Source organism: Trematomus bernacchii, unplaced genomic scaffold, assembly GCF_902827165.1.
Source record: "Trematomus bernacchii unplaced genomic scaffold, fTreBer1.1, whole genome shotgun sequence".
Classification (NCBI taxonomy): Eukaryota; Metazoa; Chordata; class Actinopteri; order Perciformes; family Nototheniidae; genus Trematomus; species Trematomus bernacchii.
In genome coordinates this window covers 17,799,894-17,806,304 of record NW_022987593.1, presented here as the reverse complement: position 1 = coordinate 17,806,304, position 6,411 = coordinate 17,799,894, and positions in this window count along the sequence as shown.

Here is a 6,411-nt window from a genome sequence, read left to right as displayed (position 1 = left end):
TTTCCCATCAGATTAAACAGCAAACGGCTGAATAAATAATGTGCATACAATTGCGAGGTGGCTCGTTTTAAGGATACAATCTTCGTATTGGAACAAACTTCCGTTTTTAAGTGTAGTTTGGAACCCCCCCTATATCTTTGTCCAGGATAGTCACAACGTCACCAAAATCACACTGGTGTTGGCTGTTCCCCTGTAGTTTGTGCTCACAAAAGCATTTTACTCTTGGCCCAGTAGGTACAAAACTAAAGAGGGGCTTCCATATCCGGCAGAGCAGGTGTTGTAGCTGCCGGATTTGGAAGCCCTTCTTTAGCGGGAAGGTTGCTTACGTAGGACAAAGCAAATAAATACGCACCGACACTTTCCGATTCATAAAAGACTGCGTACCGGAGCAGGACTTGCGTACGGCACATCCTACACCGGTTTCCCCGCCTAAATCACAATCAACTCGAAATGCGGCGCAGCTTTTGCGGGCTTCAAGTAACGCCCATATTTGCCTATAAATAGTCAAAGAAACGCCCATTCATTCATTCATTTTGACTGACTGCATGAAGAAGATCGCAGGAAATGACGACAGAACAGCTAAAAAAAGACATCTCACACCGTGTCAGATTTGGGTTATTTTGGGGAGGTCGAGATAAATCATATTGTTTGGTGGATGCAGTTTGAACCAGAGTAGCAGCATGGAGGTCGGATCGTCACCAACATAAATAAATAAGTGGTCCGAAAAAGGTTAATGACAAAGGCAGTGTGTTTGTCCCGGGGACAGGAGACACCCCCATGATGAGAAACTGTAAGAAATGATCGGGGAATCCCTCCGGATTGGAGTCATGACGACTGGATCTGAATTCTTTTTTTGTATTTGGTGGTTTGTGTTCCAGCTGTCGATCTATGGGATTAGTTTTGTTTCATAAAGATAAAGCAACACTTTCTCAGAATAAAGCAAAACTATGAGTTTAACCTCTTAAGCCCTGAGCCTGTTTTTCAGGTCTCAGGCTCGAAAATGACATTCCCAGAACAAATGACCATATCTTCCCTTCTAAAAGGGTTAAATTAATAATCTTTTTTCTCAAAGTAATGATAAACCTGTGAGTTGGATGTAGAAAAGTCAGAATCAATATAGATGTTTTTTATTTTAAAGAAAATTCAGATTTTACATAGTAAAAAACTGTAAATGTTAGTGTCCGTCCAAAGATTATTTTTTACTTATAGTGAAAACTACCCTTGGATGATGGTAAGGTAGACTAAAAGCTTTAGGAATCCAAAGTACAACATATAATAAGTACCCTGTATCAAGATTGATGCAAAACAAGTGACATTTGACCTTTTTAGAGAGGTTTAGCAAAAAAACTCCACCTCTGAGGTGATTTTGGTGGAAATGTTTTTTTTTCCATATCTCTGGCCCCCCTTTGTCGATTTTGATGGTTGACACCTCTTTCTGACCGTTAGAGCCAATAGAATCGAAGGGGGAGTCCCCCACAAACACTCATTGTGGAAAAAAGGTGTGGGCTTCGCGCATGTAATTCTCCATCAGAGTGGACCTATCTCTAGCTCTGACATCTGGAAACGGAAAAGCAGTTTTATTGCTTATGGATTATCAGAAATCATTTCAAAGGGACACAGACACATTGAATTAACCTATGGATTAACTTCAGCAGCGTTTTTATAATTGTAATGCCATTGAAGACCACTTTGGAGAGACTACAGAGCCAAGGTAAGAATGTTAGCATTTTTACCTGTTTTGATGTCTGTTTTTGTTTATAACGTCGCAAATTCGTATAATTCAGTGATAATGAGGGTACCCATCGATTCTGTGTCACCTCACGATGTGAATCGATGTCATGGATGTAGAGAAGAGATAAATAATAAGGTTTTGTGAGTGATGTTCGGTGCAGTAATCTGTTAGCATTTTTCGCTCGTTGCTAATTCAGAGGCTCAGTGTTAGCATTGTGGGTTTTCTTTTAAAAAAAAAAAAAAAAAGATCAGTTAGATGAGTTTCTTCCCGTTACGTGGATATAAAACATTCATAGTTTATTAAATGAACATGCCCTCAGACACTGTTTCCTGCAAGATGTTGCGGCAGTGCCCCGGTACGGGGTCTCTCGGGCTTAACAGGTTAAAGGAAAAAAAACTGAGTCAAGCAAAATAAAATACATTTCAAAAATAAAACTCAAATCATTTGTGTAATCATGTAAACTATAAGTCTTTTTTCTTTGTTTTAACATATCTTTTTGTTTGCAGTTCTTGTTTCTTCTTTCTCAATGATCAGACTTTTGCTCTCGCTGCAGCTCTTCTCCTTTACGCTCCCTCATTTTTTGTTTTCGATTTTGACACAAACGTCTCAGGTGGGCGGGACTTCCAGGGGTGCGTCCCCATTGGCTACTCAGTTTTTGAGTGACAGCCCACTACACCACAGATCATACAGTGCAACTCATGCAGCAAACTCCGGAGTCCACTCGGCCACATTAGTGTTGGTGTCTCCTGGGGAGTTTTCATGAACATATCGGACTTATCTTATGGATTGCTGTGCATTATACTTGTGTTGTGTAGTTTATACTTTATTCCAACTTTAAATATTTTTAATACCTGAACACACTGCTGATGTTAAATAATTTCCCAATTTGGGATTGATAAAGTGTCTGTCTGTCTATTTATTTATTTTATAGATTAAAAAAACACATCTATGTATTTTCAAGCTAAAGGTGATACACAATATAAACTGTATACTGTTATTTTTTCAAAGACATGTTACATTTCAAAAGCATATATTGCTATGTTTAGGACAAACAATTAAAGGTAGGGTAGGTAAGTTTGAGAAACCGGCTCGAGATACACTTTTTGTTATATTCCATGGAATGCTCTTAAAGGACAGGTGTCATGGCCATTTCCACTGATCATAATTACATTGTTGAGGTATACTAAAATAGATTTCTACTGTGCAATTTTCCAAACTCACATTGGTTTCGCATACAGCATCTCTGTAAAGTATGTGTATTCAGCAGTATTCACTCTCTCCACTAAACGGCTCTTTGGAGCTCTTGCCCCCCCCTCCCTGTGAGCCTAGTGTGCTCCGATTGGTCAGCTCGGCCACTCTGTTCTGATTAGTCAACCACCAGAGAGGCTCCGCCCATGTCTAACAGTGCTTTTTTCGGCTCGCTCTCAGCGGAACAACAGTCTTATAATGGCCTCGGTACAGCCGTATATTTTATACGCTAACTAACCGAACTGTACCTATAACTGTTGTTATAGAAGAGTAAGTTATTTTTACCTGTAATAAACTACTACTGTTTGATGAGAAATCAAATCATGGTTTGCTATATATGAATGATATGTTATAGGAGCAAATAATTCAGGGAAGAAAGGATAGGCCTACTAAGTATTTCCATCAAACTTTATTTATGTCCCCGAATCTTCCCCTGCTCCAAACGGTCCAAACAAACTAGGAATAGCATCGTCCTTCAGTTTCAAATGCTGTGCATATCCGGCCTCAAACTGGGCAATGTTTTGGAAGCTTTCGTCTGTGAAATGCCGCGCACACAGTAACGTTCTTCGAACTTTTTTTAATTTTATATTTAACCTTTATTTAACCAGATAAAAAAACATTGAGATAAAATCTCATTTTCAATGCTGACCTGGCCAAGAAGGCAGCAACGTTACACATAACACATAACACAAACATATAAAATACAGAGAACATAACTAAGAAAACAAAAGACGAAAAAGCAGTCACTACATTGTGCACATTAGGACAGTAAGAAAAGTACTACTTATTACTGCAAAAGCAGCTGGTGGTGAGGACTTCAGACAACTTCAATTTAAAACATGCTGTAGAGACAAGTGCCATCAGTTTTAGGCTTGATTGAAGGTCATTCCAAGACCAAGGACCATAATAAGAAAGACTCCTTTTTCCAGCCTCAGTCCGCACAGCAGGTACCTGGAACCGTATCCAGGCACTGGATCTGAGGTTGTAAGAGTCGCAAAATGGGGCAAATCTGACACATATGTAGAGTGGAAGCTTACCTAAAATGGCTTTATACATTAATAAAAACCAGTGCTGCATCCTACGCATAGTAAGTGAGGACCATCCAGTTAGGCTATACAGTGTGCAATGATGAGCCCTATAGGGTGCATTTGATATATAACGCAGTGCAGCATGGTAAAGTGGGTCAAGTTTGGCCAAAACAGTGGGACAGGCAAATCTATAAATGGTATCACCGTAATCCCGCTGGGACAGGAATAAGCCAAAGACCAACCTTTTACGGGATGAAATTGAAAAACAACATTTAAGTCTGAAAAGGAAGCCAAGAGTGAATTTCAATTTCTTTGTTAAAACTTCAATATGGTGTTTAAAGTTCAGATTACTGTCCAACCAAAAGCCCAGATATTTGTAGGTATCAACAAACTCAACAGAAACGCCATCAAGGGTGTCAATGGAGAGGCAAGAGGAGGACGCTGACTTGGGAGCAAAAAGCATTGCTTTGGTTTTCTTACTGTTCAATAGCAGTTTGGAATCAAGAAGCGCATGCTGCAGCGTGATAAAATCTGATTTTAAATTGGAAACGGCCATATCCAGAGAAGGAGCACATGAGTATACAATAGTGTCATCAGCATACATATGATAGGTAGAAAATTGCATCTGATTACAAATATTGTTTACATATAATAAAAAGAGCAAGGGCCCCAAAATAGAGCCCTGTGGAACTCCCTTCTCCAAGGTGACAGGGTCAGAGACAGTACTACCCAACCTGACGCATTGAGTACGGTCGGTTAGATAACTCTGAAACCAGCAAATGGCATTGTGACCGAAACGAGACACCAACATAACATTAGACATAATGTGGTGATCTACAGTGTCAAATGCTTTGGCTAGGTCAATAAACAATGCAACACAAACTGATTTCTTATCCAAAGCAGCCTTAATATCGTCTAAGACTTTCAGACTGGCAGTCACAGTACTGTGAACCTCTGAAGGAACAGTGTTAAACAGACATTTCAACCACTGACTTCGTCGTGGTTCTTCCGTCGGTAGGACAAACAGCTCAGATTTCTCCTCCCATTTCAGGAAACAGGTCCTTGGCATTGGCATGACTGGATCGATTGTGAACTGAACCAGAGCTTCCAACAGTAAATGTTAGGCTGGCAGAGGGTGCGGCCAGCGCCGCTGGGTGTGGCCATAGCTCTTCCAGATTGGTCCATTTTGTTCCGGGTACCGCATGACATCATGCCGCACCCGGAAGAATCAAATGGACAGTGACGTATCTCCAATGAGGCGTTTTGGGGAGGTATTTTATGTGTTAGAGTTTTACTCGCTACAGGGTGAACTTTGAGGGTTTTGACTCTGCACACCGTTTACATGCATAAAAACCTTCATAACACACAAGGGGACGGGTAATAACCGGAAAAGCATGACACGATAGCAATGAATGAATAATATATATATAAGTGATTGTCATCTCTGGAAGCCGTAGTACTGTAAAAAGTACGACCAATCATTTTAGCCGGCCCGGCTAAAATAACTGGATGGACTACCTGCCTGTCAGCCTTCCATCTGTGCACAAATTTATCTCGTGCCCTCATTGGTCATGTGCGCGTTCGTGTGTGTTGGAGGAGGGGCTCTGTGAGGAAGTGGCAGATTTTCTCCGGTTGTGTATTTTCAAATTCTAGCGATCTCGAGCCGGTTTCTCAAACTTACCTACCCTACCTTTAAACACTGCTTTAATTTAACAAATTCTACAATATAAAAGTGGCAGATTTGCTTTATTAAACAGACCAGACCTAGGCTGCATACCAACACAATTAGGAACATGCTCACATCTTACTATGTTGGTCTGAAGAGCTGAAGCATTCATACACAATGGATACAAACTGTGTTGTCTCATTCTATATCCTGTGAGAAAATGATATACATTTAGCATTAAAAATGTGACATACTATTCCTGAGGAAGATCTGAATAATCAACAGATTTGAATGGAATCTCTAACATTTTCATGTAGAATAAAGACAAAAGAGTGATTATACAAATTAAATGTATTGAAATTTAAACCAGAAGAAGAAGTCTCAAAGAATGTTTTAAATAAAAGGACATAAAACAAAAAAAGTGGATAATAATCAAATCTATTAAATGTATATGTAAATACATTTGTTCAGCTTAGACACGGCTGGGAGGGTTACTTTAAAATGTATTCTGTTACAAGTATTAGTTAAGTTTTACTTTATTTATCCTAATTTTCGTCACAGCAGCATATAAACAAGGCATTGGACATAATGTGGAAATCAAAACAATTGTAGAAAATAAACTAACACATACATTAAATATAAATATCTCAAAATTCAACTAAACTAAAAAGTAAGATACATCTTGACAGTGAAAGATATATATCTGTCAAGTATACACTATGAAGGGACAAATTACT